Here is a 14,604-nt window from a genome sequence, read left to right as displayed (position 1 = left end):
TTTTTTCTGCCAAGGCAAGAGAGTGGATCCTACAGATTCCTGCATCTACATTCCCTTAGTCAAGTGACAACCAGTTGAGCGTGATATCTAGTTGAACGTGTTCCTAGATTTTTTTTTCCTGTGACCTATGATATTGGGGAGATTGAGGATAGCCTTCCTAAGAAAAACCTTATGCATCTGTTCTCTGAGCCAAGATGACTTGGAGCGTGTTGAGAGTTGCTAAGGAAACAAACACACATTAATAAACAAACAGCAAATAAATATAGAAAGAACATGAGAAGGTCTGGATGCAGCATCCACACTGTCAGCTGCGAGTTTCTGTGCTTCTCTATCATCTGACTGACAGGAAGATGTAGGTGCACGGCAGGCTGTGAGCCCACAGAACTACATGAAATACTTGGTGTACAGTTATTCTGATTTTGGTCCAGTGTTGTTTTCTCTGATCCTCTTAAAAACACTGTTCTGTCCACTACTGTGTTCTTTAACTTCTCATATCAATGGAGGAGTGTGTTCAAGGTAGCTCTCCAGAAACCCAAAGCTAAGGATATGAAGGAGGGACAGAGATGTCCCTTGGGTCCCCCTTCTTGCAATTTTCTGTAAAGATGAATCTCAGTTTTCTCACATCCTGCTTCACTGTTTTCTTCACTTTTCTTCCAATGTTTTTTTTTTTTAATCAACCTCCTGAAATCAAGGTCATTCCAACCTTGAAGATACTGGTCCCTCTTTATTTAAGGTCAGTCACCTACTGAAAAATTCTAGGGCAGCTTTTCTATGTTCTGTCACAGATGACAAGAGTTTACTGCCTCCATTCCATTCTTAAAGCTGTTTGGGGACTTGTTTGCTTAGTACCTCATTTCCTTGTTTGTTCTTCCTTCCTCTCCATCATTCTTCACTGTGTCAGGGTTGAATTTCAGGATCAGCAAACTTTCAGGACCATCTATAGAAATGATCTGATTCACTCTTTTCACATTCTGGGCTTCAGGGGCTCTCATAGGGCCCCAGGGAGTAGACATTTGCAGAGTAGCTGGCACGGGTCTGACCATCTTTGAGGAAGAGGAAAGACTCCTGCTTTTAACAGCACTCACTTTCAAGTTGTTACAAAGTTCTGACATCACCTCTGAATCAAACGCCTTTATCCCATTGTTACCTTCATTTCCTTACCATTTTCCAATGATGCACCAGCAGGTAAGGGAGCCACTTAATGAGCATCCAGACTTTGTGCTTGAGATAGAGAATGGCTGCGGTGATTGTTCATTTGAGAGAGAGCTTCACGCTCCAAATATGATGTCTCTAGCCATGTTGTTTTCTGTAGGACAATGCTATGTAGTTCTGAGTTATACTGGTAAAGAGAGGAGACAAAAGGGGAGGTTAAATAGTAGGCAACATGATTATGGGATGTTTAGTGAGTTTAAGATTGGTAAGGCAAGCTATCAGGTTGCAACCTCAGAAAGATACTATTTAAGGTTCAAGGTATTATGTGGATAGATGGATAAAATCAGGGCTGTTTTTTCACTGTGTTTTGTTGAATTGAGATGGGGTCCTGTGTGACCGAAGGTGGCTTCCAAGTCTCTATCAGTCAAAGGGTGACCTTTACTCTTCACCTCATAAGGGCTTAATTTTTCAGATCAGCAATACTCAGACTGGCTAAGAATTAGTTATAATTCAAATTTTATTTTTGAGGTTCTAGTTTATTCTAGCTAGGCTTTGAATGATTAGATAAGATGACCATTTTGCGGGACAATCTTTGTTGAATATATAGTGGTTTACTGTAATTTTTACCTAAAAACACTCTCACATAAATGGAGAAAGTGATGTTTGGCCAATTGATGGTATACAATGACCCACTGAAGTTGATTTATAAAATTAACCCTCACACATCCAAGATGTATTCACTTAGCTCCTGCCGTATCCATAAATGTTTGTAAGTCATAGATTCCTCTCATCATCTCCACATTAGCATTCTTAATCTAGATGTGAGTTAGACTCCGTTCAGTCACCCATAGCTCCTGGGAACATGATTGGCCAAATAAACAAAACACACTCAGAAGGAACAAGAATTTGAGAAAGAAGAATGGCTGCTTGGGTCATGATTGAATAACAACACAACTCAACTGATTACTAGGTAATCCTAATGACATACACCAATATAATACTTGTTCCTGGAAAATACACTGGATAGATGTAACCAATCCCATGGACAGTCACTTAACTCTGCATGCCTCAATTTCCTGTTTGATAAAATGAGGACAATAGAGTACACATTATGCAGAGTTAGCCTGGGAATTAGATGGATTGAATATGGAAGATTTTAAAATAAATTTTTGTCAATGGTTGGTATAGCTTGCTTTCTAGTATGGTGATAAACATTATGGCCAGAAGCAACTCAAAGAAGAAAAGGTTCATTTCATCTTACAGTTTATGGTTAATCACCAAGGGACCATGAAGGCAGGAACTGAAGTAGAGACCATGGAAGAATGCTGCTTGCTAACTTTCTCCCAATCATTTGCTCTTTCTTACATCCCCTAGGATCATATGCCCAGGACGTTCAGCACCTCAGTGGGCTAGACCATTTCACATCAATCATTAATCAAGGAAATGCACTAAAGACTTTACAGGCCAATTTGATGTGATAATTTTCTCAATTTAGGTTCCCTCTTCCCAGATGACCCCTAGCTTGTTATCTGACGATAAACAAACCATCATGGCATGAATATTTCCTACTGCTTTATTTATACTGAAGGAGCTAAATTATTGTCATCAACATCACTTATAGCATCATCTAGTATCTACTCCTAGCCACAGATGAATAACCTTTATTTCCCAGATTTATTTAATTCTGACAAAGATTTTATAATCTAAGCTTTCATCTTAGCAACTCAGGTTTCTAAATATCAGGACTTGACCCATTACATACCTCTAGAATCTCAGTATTTTCTCCTCCTAACTATGCCTGTCTTTGATGCTGTTGTTCAATGGCAGTACTGTCCCAGCATCTTATCATTGTAACACAGTCTGGATGTGAGGATTATAAAGTTCTGTCAAAAGGACAGTCAGTATCTTAGCCCATCCCGTGTTGGCAGCTTGACTGCTAATCATTAGAGTCAAACCCTACTGACTAACCAGTCAATAAGTTTGGGTTGTACTTGAATTTTCTCACCTTCCTCTCCCTTTAGGAGCTCACCTTAGTGCTTTGCCAGATAGCATACCCTGTGTACATCTTTGGGAGAGCCATGGTCAACTTGAAGAGACATTTTTCATGCACGCATCCCATACAGCTTGAAGAGTTACTTCTCTCCATACTGGAGTGACTATTATGTATTAATTCCATATTGTGGCCAAGAGATAAGGAGGCATAGCCAAGAATGAACTATGAAATGGGTCTGAAGATGGATCATCTTCCCATAGCCGCTCAAATACCCAGAATAGATCATGGTAAAGCAATGTTACCATTAATTGGTTGAAATAACCACTCCCTTTCTTCCATGTCCCTTTTGTCTAATTTGCTTCAAGATGATTCTATATACCAGTCTGATCCTATACCAATTGTATCTTATTTAAGAAGCACAGTTTCAAATATATCATATTTATATGTTTTCCATTAGATTCTCCTATGACTAACACCTAAGCCTCTACTTATAGGCTTGTGGAAGAGTTTAACTTTTGGTAGGAAGGTTCCTCGTAGGTCCTCAAAATCATCTGGAGGACAAAGTTTTTCTTATATAATAAGATTAGGATTTAATTATGGATGTTGCTAAAGCTTTCTGCCTCATCTTACGGTATGATTAAAGGGAAAGATTTAATCATTCTATATCTGGCCCAGTGGGGCACAGGGGTTCTCACTGGGTCTCAGATGTGAATCCCCATGTCACTTATGTTCACTTCTGTACTAAGATCTCCCCACAGGCTGAGGCACCCAAATTCTAAGGCCGGGATCTACTCTGGCTGCTTGCTCTACTGTCCTCTCAGTCTCAGAGAAAACCCAATTAACAGTTTTCCCTGCTCTCTCTTTCCCCCTGGCTTCCCCCTGAAGAATCTATGAAACTCGTAGGAAAAACAAGCTGAAAGTGAGACTGTTTATGATAACATCTGCCGACGTGTCGCCACACATTCTCTATGACTCTGCTCAAATGTCATAACAAATACCACAGACTCTGGGGTTTCTGCAAGAGAAATTTATTTTCTTGCAGTTGTGGAGGGTGGGAGTCCAGAATCAAGGTTTTGATCAATTTTGTTTGCAGTGAGGGCTCTGGTACAATGGTAGATGGCCATCTCCTCTTTGTGTCCTTATGTGGTCTTTCCTTAGAGTCTATGTTTTTAGATGGATGGACCCTGTGGTGTCTCTTCCCATAAGAACTCTAATTCTACACATCTAGTTCTCACTCTTGTGGACTTGTCCTACTTATTTGTTTTCTTGTAGGGGTTTACTTCCAAATATAGTTGCTAGCGGTAAGGTATTAACATGAATTGGGAGGCAATCAAGACACACAATCCACAATCTATTGTCTTCTGTTGTATTTACATCTAAATGTTCACCTCCTAAATTTTTGTGTTTAAATCCTCAGCAGTGCAGTAGCATTTGGAGATGAGGTTTTTAGGTATGATTAGATTGTTGGGCAAAGTCCTTATGATGACATTAGTGGCCTTACAAAAGGGGTCTTAGAACTGGGATGACTGCTCAGTGGGTAAAGCGTTTGCCTTGCAAAGATGAGAATTGTGTGTAGATTCATAGAACCCATATAACAAGAAAGGTGGTGTAGTTCTAGTGATGGTAAGAAGGACAGCTGAGAGAGGCAGGTCCCTGGAGATTTCTGGACAACTTTCTAGCAAGTTTGGAGAGGATTCAGCCCAATAGAAAACCCTGTCTCAAACAATAGATTGAAAGTGCTTGAGAAAAGACATATGACATGGTTCTCTGAACTTCACCTACATATGCACCCCAAACGCTTGCATATATGGGTATCCCTCCACTCATACACATGCATGTGTGCATCACCCAGCACTCACAAGAGATTCCTAGGGAGTTTCCTCACTCCTTTCCCCAAAGTAAGGACATAGCACTTGTGGAAAGCCTCTGAGTCAGGAGGCAAGTCCTTAGCACACACCACCTCTGCTACCATATTGCTTTGGGACTTGCTGCTTCTAAAATTGCAAGAAGTAAATTTATGCTATTGATAAACCTCCTCTAGCTTATGGGATTCTAAAATAGCAACTGAAACACACTAATGCAACAGTCATTTGTTCAGCATGCCCGAGCAGACTAAAATGGGGTGAGGAACACACTAATAACTTATAAATACGTGGTTCTCTACATTTGCTGTTTGTATTTCTGCATCTCCAGGGTTCTCTTACCCCAACTACAATATATTGCACATTTTCAAAATCTTACTAGGAGTGACATTTCATATTTGGGTATATTGCCTCAGGAGTATAACATGAGACAGAGATTTGGGTTCAGTTAAACGAAGTGGGAGGTGAACAGGAAACACAGAGGACACGAGCTGATGGCAGGAAGGAACTGACCATTCATCATCTGAGCTAGATCCTACAAAAAAAAGCTTCTAGAAGCAATAAGAGAATATTCCTCAGGGCTGCCTGTTTGAAGAGAAAGGGCGCTAGATTCCTTGTGCAGAACCCTCTTCCACTTAGTCATTAGCAGACCTCTCCTTCCAGAAAAGAGGACTCCCTGACATTGCCCCACTCCCTGTGTGTAAGCTGAGCACCACCTCCAGCGTAGTATAAAAACACGGAAAGGAAGCCCAGGGCATGTGCAACAGGAAGCGACTGGGCAGGCAAAGCAAGTCCTAATAGCTCAGCCTATATGGCCTTTAACCCAGTCAGGGGTTCACTCTGATTCCTATCTCTAATAATAATTGAGGTTTACTGAGTTCTCAGCCAAAGAGATACACTCAACACTTGCATCTGAAACTTCATTTCACCCTCACAGTAATTCCACAGGTCTACTACTGTTCTTTATACTGCGTTTTAGGCACAGAAGACCAAAGTTCATGGAGTTTAAACGTCTTGTACTTGTTCATAGCTTTTTAACTCAGAATCACTTGACCAGAGTCAGGACTACCTAACCCCGAAGAGGCACAGAGCCCATTCTTGACATTTTCTACAGTAATAACTGTGACCTCTCTCTGGAGGATTTTGTCTGTGTGACCCAGGCACCTTTTCAGAGGCCCTTGACTCCCAGATTTTGGATGGAGGGATGAAGTGCGTAGACCCTTAGTTGTAACCCATGGCTGTGCTGGTCTCGGGCTGTGTTCTTGCTTTGCATTTAGAGAGTTTTCCTCCTCATTTCTCTTTCTATGAGTGACAGGTTCATCCCCTCCATTTTCTCATCATATGTTAAGTGGTTTGATTGGCTTACAGGATCATTATTGTGTCTCTGAATCCTGCAATAGTCCGGAGATAGGAGAAGCAATGAAAGAACGAGCACAAACACTGGGTGGTGTGAGGACCCACTCCAGACATGTAAAGCCACGGTAACAGTGGGGGCCTTCTTCATATGCTGGTGTGGCAGAGCTCTCTGGGTCAGAAAAGCATCTGGGAATAGGTCAACCACGATTTGCTTCAAGATGTTCTGATCGTGGGCCATCTGTGCTCCTCCTCTAAGGAAACTGTGCCTGTGAGTCTCTAGCACACAGAAAGAGAACTACAAACCGTGCTCAGGTCCACTGGTAAAGTAAGCACCCATGGAGAAAGGGTGTAGTACCGACTAGAGCCATAGGGGACAAGGAATACCTCCTGGGAAATTTCATTAGTCTTGGTGAAAGATGATAGCGTGAATTAACGTTGAGGCAGTGGGAAGGAAGGATGTGACTGCCGAATTTAGAACATATTAGCTGTCAACTTGAGAAAGCCTAGAATCACCTGAAAAAAAAAATCTCAGTTAGCAATTGTCTTTAACAGATTGGTCTGTGGGCATGTTTGTCAAAAAAAAAATGTCTTGACTGTTAATTGTTGTAGGAGAATTCAGTCCACTGTGGGCAGCCCCATCCCTAGACTGATGGTCCTGGGCTGTGTAAGAAAGTAGGCTGGGTATGAATGTATGAGTGATCAGGAAGCAGTGTCTTTTCTTTCCAGCTTCTGCTGTGGATTCCAGATTCCTGCTTGAGTTCCTGTACTGACTTCTCCCAATGAAGGACAGTGACCAGGAAGAGGAAACAAGTCCTTTCCTCTCATAAGCTGTTTTTTGGTCAGACCATTTTATCACGGCAATGGGCAGGAATCTAAAATAGTCAGGTTGCCTGAGTCAAACTACGTTTCAGCTATAACCTGTGGCTGTAGAATGAATCCTGTGTGTGTTAGATGATAAAGCGTGGGGAAAGAGATATTCTGCATAAGATTAACTGTCAGCCATGTAGTGTGCTACAGCCTCTAAACCCCTGTTGACCAGCAAAAACTCATAGAGGCAAGAGAGGAAAGGTGGAAAGGGAATAGAATTGTGGGTTCCTCTCGCCATGCTGCAAGTGTGAGGGAATTTGTCACTAATGTTAACTCTAAAATCCTAACATGGCTGCTCCACACAAGACTCAAAAAAGCATAAGGCCCTCCCAAACCTTGGGCCCATAAGAACTTTTTTATGCTTTTTTTTAAATTGGTTTTTATTGAGCTCTACATTTTTCTCTGCTTCCCTTCCCTCCTCTCCCTTCCCCTTCAGCCCTCCCCCGAAGTCCCCATGCTCCCAATTTACTCAGGAGATCTTGTCTTTTTCTACTTCCCATGTAGATTAGATTTATATATGTCTCTCTTATGTCCTCATTGTTGTCTAAGTTCTCTGGGTTTGTGGTTTGTGGGCTGGTTTTCTTTGCTTTATGTTTAAAAATTACTTATCAGTGAGTACATATGTTAATTGTCTTTCTGTGTCTGGGTTACCTCACTCAAAATGATGTTTTCTAGCTCCATCCATTTTCCTGCAAAATTCCAGATGTTGTTATTTTTTTCTGCTGTTTAGTACTCCATTGTGTAAATGTACCACATTTTCCTTACATATTATTTGATCAAGGGGCATTTAGGTTGTTTCCAGGTTCTGGCTATGACAGACAATGCTGCTATGAACATAGTTGAGCACATGTCCTTGTGGTATGATTGAGCATTCTTTAGGCATATACCCAAAAGTGGTATTACTGGGTCTTGAGGAAGGTTGTTTCCTAATTTTCTGAGAAATCACCACACTGACATCTAAAGGGGTTGTACCAGCTTGCATTCCCACCAGCAATGAAGGAGTGTTCCCTTTACTCCACAGCCTCTCCAGCATAAGTTTTCATCAGTGTTTTTGATTTTGGTCATTCTTACAGGTATAAGATGGAATCTCAGAGTTGTTTTGATTTGCATTTCTCTGAGGACTAAGGAGGTTGAACATTTCCTTAAGTGTCTTTCAGCCATTTTAGATTTCTCTGTTGAGAGTTCTCTGTTTAGGTCTGTACTCCATTTTTTATTGGATTATGTAATCTTTTGGTGTCCAATTTCTTGAGTTCTTTGTATATTTTGGAGATCAGATCTTTTGTCTCTTAAACTGGTATGTGTGTTGTCTCCAGAATTTTCCAACTCTAACTAAGGTTTTGTCAGGTAAGATGATCGCCTCACTTGAGAGGCTAAGGCAGAAAACGTGCAAACGTGAAAGCATCCTGGACTATGTGGCTTACTGTCTCAAGCAAACAGATGTTAGGAGTTCCAACCCAGCTTAATCTGCAGCCTCTGTTCCTGTAAAGTTGGGATTCTTCACATATGGATTCCCCTAATCACCTTAGACATCTGGTGGATATCAACATTGCTCTCTCTCTCTCTCTCTCTCTCTCTCTCTCTCTCTCTCTCTCCTCCCTCTACTTCCCTCCCTCCCTTTCTTCTTCCATTTTACTTTCTACTTATTTCTTCTTTTACATCCTGACATCAGTTCTCCTCCTTCCTCTCATCCCAGCCCCTCCCCCACTTCCATCCACTTCTGTTTCTATTCAGAAGAGGGCAGGCTGTTTGTGGATATCAACAAAACACTGCATATTAAGTTGTAGTAAGACGAAGCACCTCCCTTTCTATTAAGGCTCTACATACAACCAGTATGAGGAATAGGGTCCCAAAAGCCAGAAAAAGAGTCAGACAGCCACTTCTCACACTGTTTGGAATCCCACAAGAAGACAAAGCCACACAACTGTAACTTATATGTGGAGGGCCTAGGTCAGTCCCATATATGCGCCCTGGTTGCTGGTTAAGTCTCTATGAACCCCCATGATCCCAGGATAGTTAATTCTATGGGTCTTGTTGTAGTATCTTTGACCCCTCTGGCTCCTACAATCTTTCTTCCTTTTCTTCAGCAGGCTTCTCTGAACACAGCCTAATGTTTGTTTCCATCTGTTTCCATCAGTTGCTGGATGAAGCTTCTCTGAACACAATTTGACTATGCACCAATCTATGTGTATAGCAGAATCTCATCAGGCATCATCACATTAATATTTTTTCTTCAGTTGTGTCTGGTTCTATCCTCTGTCTCTGGGCCATCAGCCTCTGGGCCCTGGCACTCCAGGCAGTGTCAGGGGGTAGGCTCCCTCTTGGGGCAGCCAACCACAGCCTGGACCAGTCTGAGACTCATGCCACAAGAGTCATTATTTTAATTGCTCAGCTTTCTTAGGAGAAGTGGTGCCAACCAAGAGTCCTATGCTTCTTGTCACAAACTAGAGAGGTCTTTCATTATGTCTTTACAGCTGCAATGGGCACAACAATAAAAGTGGGATTTTATTTATTATATGACATATTTTCAGGGGTTGTAGTATGCACAGCAGTATGGTTTAAGAGTCCTTGCTCTCTCATTCAGTAGACTACAGGACTTCTGTCTACATGTGTGAGTCTATACTTGTGCTTTGGGATTAGTCAATGCACTTTGAGGTCGGGAAAAACTCGGCTTGATGTCTCACTCCACACACAGGTGTTCTACATTTGTCAACTAACTTTCCAACCTTCCCTTCTCTCATCAATATAATCCACCTTAACCTTTGCCTCACGAGGTAGCTATCCTTCAGAAAGATAACCAAGATTGATTTTTGTTTTACTACTGCATTGCAAAGAGCTCTTATACATTCTGGAGATTAACCTTGCCATATGTATTATTTATAGGTGTTTTCTCCATTCTATAGTTTGTTTTTTTCTCTGATTGTTTCTTTCAAAATGCATAAAATTTTAAATCTGTCTTTATTTTTGAGAATATCATCGATGTATACAATGAAGTATGATCATACCACCTCCCCATTTCCCCATTTAAGTTCCCTTGTGTCCCTTCCAAGACAGCTTCCTCCAAATTCACATTGTGCTGGGACCCACCGAAGTTCAGTTAGTGCTGCCCATATGTGCATGGATGGGTATAAGCTCATCCTCTGGAATACAGGAATTCTTTCAGTGGTCACATCCTCAAAAAAGAATGGTTCTCCCTCTTCCAGCAACATCACCTACAAAGAGATCACATAAATGGATGAGGCCTGGAGATCATCTTCTCTATGCTGAAATACCATCTGTACTGATTGTAAGCAGTTAGTTTGTGGGTATGATTAGTTTAATACAATCTTTCTCATTTTGTTTTTGTTACTTGAAATTTTGATGCTGTAATCTAGACACCATTGCATGAACTAAGGCATGTCGTTTTCCCTTTTGTTTACTTCTAGTTTGGCAGTTTCAATGGATTTAACAATATAGTTCTCTGTGCACATATGAACAGCTATTAGGTAAGGTCTTTAACAATGTAGGCTCTACACTATTAATCAGCAGGAAATGTAGATATGAAAAATAATATGAAGATTCTTCAAAACTTGAAAAAGTAGAGCTATTTTATGATTCAGTAAAATCACTTCTGTATATTTTTTTAAAGAACTGAAAGTAAGATATCAACTGTATACTATAATTATATCTTCATTGTAGCCATAATAACAGTCAATATATGGAAACATTGTGAGGTGAGTGTCCACTGAGAGAAAAAAATGGATAAATAAAATGTGGTGATACATGTATAATAAAATATAATTTCTTCTTTGAAAGGGGAAAACATTGCTATTTACAATAGGAAAGATAAGCCTTGCAGACACTCAGAGTGAAGCTAATGGGGCAAAATGCTGACTGATCTCACTTGTATATATAATAAAAAAGATTCACATTCAGAAATATGGTAGTTACCAGGCCCAGGGAGTGGGAACAAGGAGGTGAGTTATTTGATAAGTTTCTGTTATAAAAGTTGAACATACTCTGAGAAATTTCCACACAACCTCATGCCTATAGATAATAGCAAATATTGTGCACTTAGAAAAATGTACAGAGGGTATTTCTTGCATTATTTTCTTAACACAGTCTTTAAAGACATAAACTCAAGGTTGGCAAGACGTTTCAGCATATGAAAGTTCGTACCATCAAGGCACGACCTAAAGTCAGTCCGTGGGATCTGTATAGTAGAAGAGGAAATATCAAACTGAATCCCACAAGCTGTCCTCTGACCTCCACGTGTGCACTTTGGTGTGAATACCCTTTCCTCCCTTACAATAAGTGAACAAATAGAGAAATTTAAAAACATTTTTAAAACACATACACTTACATTCTGAACTGAAGTGGGTAAAGTAAATTCACTGCCTGATTGCAAGTAAATTTTCATAAACACACATACATGAGATAACCAGAAGAATCCATATTACAAAAATTACTAATACTTAGCAGATTGCCAGTAAATGCCAGCCCCCTTTCCTTGATTCTTCTATCCTTAATTCTAACCACTGGCAAGCTGACTTTAGACTGAACTTTACCCTAGAATTGCAAGTGACTTCATTACTTCATAAAATGTTTTCCCAGTTTGAAAAAGAAAAAACAAGAACTGAGTTTATAATGATTTCCAAGGTCATACAGAGGTTTGCAATTATCTCCTGTTTCTTATTTCAATAAGGGCAATTGACTCAAATCCAGAAAGGCAAATCTATGCTGCTAACTAGCCTGGCATTGGTGGTCTATCAAACCTTAATTTGAGTTGCAAATAATGAGACGTTTAATCAGGTTTTTGGTCAACCTGTTTTTTTGATGATTTTGCCCTCTATATTATTTGAGACACAGTGAATAACTGAGGAACGGTGTCAACATTCTCTCGTTTAGCTTTAATTTACAACATGTATCTGGTGAGGAAGGGGTTGCCTGCTGATATGGACAGAAGGTGAATTATGTCCACACGATCAGGATGATGCTTAAAATCTCCTGAGGGACGGAAAGAGCTTGTAAAACCATCTCCCTGGCCTGAAAGAAGACTGGCACCAACAAGAATCAAATGGTACTGATAAAGGAGCCAACCTAGAAAACTGACAGGTAATGAGACACTCACATCCGCCAAGGTGAACAGATGGCCATCTTCAGAGGACACAGCACAATTGTCACTAAAAACAGAGCCTGAGATTGTGTGGAAAGAAGGCGACTTTCCAACCTCAGATCCTGAGAAAACAGGATGCGCTCCATGTGAGATGAGAGGAAGGGGCGGAAACTTGAGAAGGAGCCGTTGTATGCAGAAACAGTGAGCAGGGAGGTGGCTCTCTCTTCGCTCTAAGATTTCTAAGAAGTGGTGCCATTGTGTATTCATTGCTGAAATAAAAGGCACTGTCACACCTGACAGAAATACAGGGTTCATAGATTTAAAGGAAGAACATCAGAATAACCTGTTCGCTTTGTTCCTAATGTGAAGTGTCTCCATTCTTTCTGGGAATTGGCAGGCACATTGATGTATATATTGTCTTTAGTCAAATGGCTAAAATTGTAATTAAATTTACATTGTACCTTAATCCTTCCCCCTTGAATTGGGTTTTATACTGGCAGACTGTTTGTGTCTAATAGGTAAAGTGTGGAGGAAATCAGTGTTGAACAAACTACCCACCTGACCTTGACGAAAGCTATGCTGGAGGGACAAAATTCTCATTTCCTAAGATTCTAGACTCAAGAGCACATAAGATGTTATGTCTTCATCTTTTAGGAAAGCTTTACATGTCTCTTGCAGCAAACAGGCTATGACTTACGGAAAAGATATCACTATTGGTTCACTCCTAAAACCCCAGGAGGAGTGATGAGAAATGGCCCAACCTGTTATACAAGTTTATCCATGTGTGTATATGTGTAAGCATGTGTGTGCACTTATGTGTGTGTTACATGTAGAAACCACAGGAAGCTGGTGAATGTTTGATCCTGTCACATTCTGTCTTATTGCCTGGAGATGCTATCTATCACTGAAGATGGAGTTTGCCCTGCCTGCCTTGTTTTCTGGCTCTCAATTCTGAGGTTACAGTCATATATAATGTGTCCAGCTTTCGTGGGTATAAAGGAGCATGTCCTCATGCTTTCAAAGCAAGTATTCTTACACATTAAACTCATACCTCGACTGATTATAATGATTTTGGTTCTTTGCTAATATTATTTTGGCTAATGAGTGCAACTATTTGCACTATGGAATGCCATGTGTTGCTTTGATGTGTAAACAATGTTGCATGATTAAATCTAGCATATCCATCACTTTGCTTACTTGCAATGGGTATCACCCCAAAGTGATGTGGGAAAATTATCTGTATTCTGTCAATCATGTATCCTAATAAAACACTGATTGGTCAGGCAGGAAGTATAGATGGGTCAACCAGACAGGAAGTAGAGGTGGGGCGAAGAGAACAGGAGAAGGCTAGGAAAGAGGAAGAACATTCCTCCCACTCCTGCCCAGGCTCTGAAGATGCAACATGTGAGCTGCCACCTTGAGAAAGATACTGAGCCATGTGGCTAATATAGATAAAAATAATGGGCTAACATAAGTTATAAGAGCTGATAAGTAGCCTGAGTTAATGGGCCAATCAGTTTATAATCTTATAGAGTCCTCTGTGTGATTTTCTTTGGGGCTTGTCAGCTGTGGAGTATCGGGCAAAGCAGAAACCCCAACAAACAGGCCCTTTCGTGTTACACCAAAGTATTCACAGGTAACTGCTGTCGTGTACAAACCTGCCTTTTCACTCTGTCCCTGTGAAGGGACTGTCACTAAGGAAGCATGTTGCTAATTGCGTGGTCTTTTCTCTTTTTTTCTCCTGGGGATACCAGGTCCAACCTCTGGTTTCTTCTTAGGAATCAGTTATGCAATGGATCCCAGTCTTCCTTTTGTTCTGGTTAATAAAATTCTTACCTGGCCAATCTGGTTCCCTCTTCCCAAATGGACAACCTGCTGGTCAGAACAGAGGTAACATCTGTTTGTCATTAGATCTTTATATTCCTCCATTTGAACCTAATAGTTCATAAAGATAAAAACTGAGACTCTTATCTTTTTTATACATATATACATTATATAATATGCATTTAATTTTATTAAAATATGTGTATGAATGTTTTGTCTGCCTATATGTGTATGCTCACATGCATATAGTGCTTGAGAAGGTCAGAAGAGGGCAAGAGATACCCTGGGATTGGAGTTACAGATGCTTAGGAACTGCTATGTGCCATGTGGGTGTTGAGAATTAAACTTGTTTGCCGGGAAGAGCAGCCAGTGCTTTCAACCATGGAGCCATCTCATTACCGCCCATACATTTTAAGTTACATTTCACATATGAGAGAAAATGTGCAGTATTCTTCTTT

The 14,604-nt window shown here is 40.5% G+C and overlaps 1 long non-coding RNA gene across 1 annotated transcript; it reads right to left on the bottom strand.

Moving 5' to 3' along the window:
* Positions 1-10,166: 10,166 nt before the first annotated feature.
* On the bottom strand, positions 10,167-14,199 carry LOC146893874 (uncharacterized). The gene is made up of 2 exons (XR_015002569.1): positions 14,159-14,199; positions 10,167-10,439 (listed from the first exon to the last, which is right to left on the bottom strand). It is a non-coding gene; the product is annotated as an uncharacterized LOC146893874 (long non-coding RNA).
* Positions 14,200-14,604: the final 405 nt, after the last annotated feature.

Source organism: Myodes glareolus, chromosome 8 (genome assembly GCF_982192425.1).
Source record: "Myodes glareolus chromosome 8, mMyoGla1.1, whole genome shotgun sequence".
NCBI lineage: Eukaryota > Metazoa > Chordata > Mammalia > Rodentia > Cricetidae > Myodes > Myodes glareolus.
Note: the sequence above shows the minus strand (reverse complement) of the source record. Positions and strands in the feature narration are given on the sequence as shown.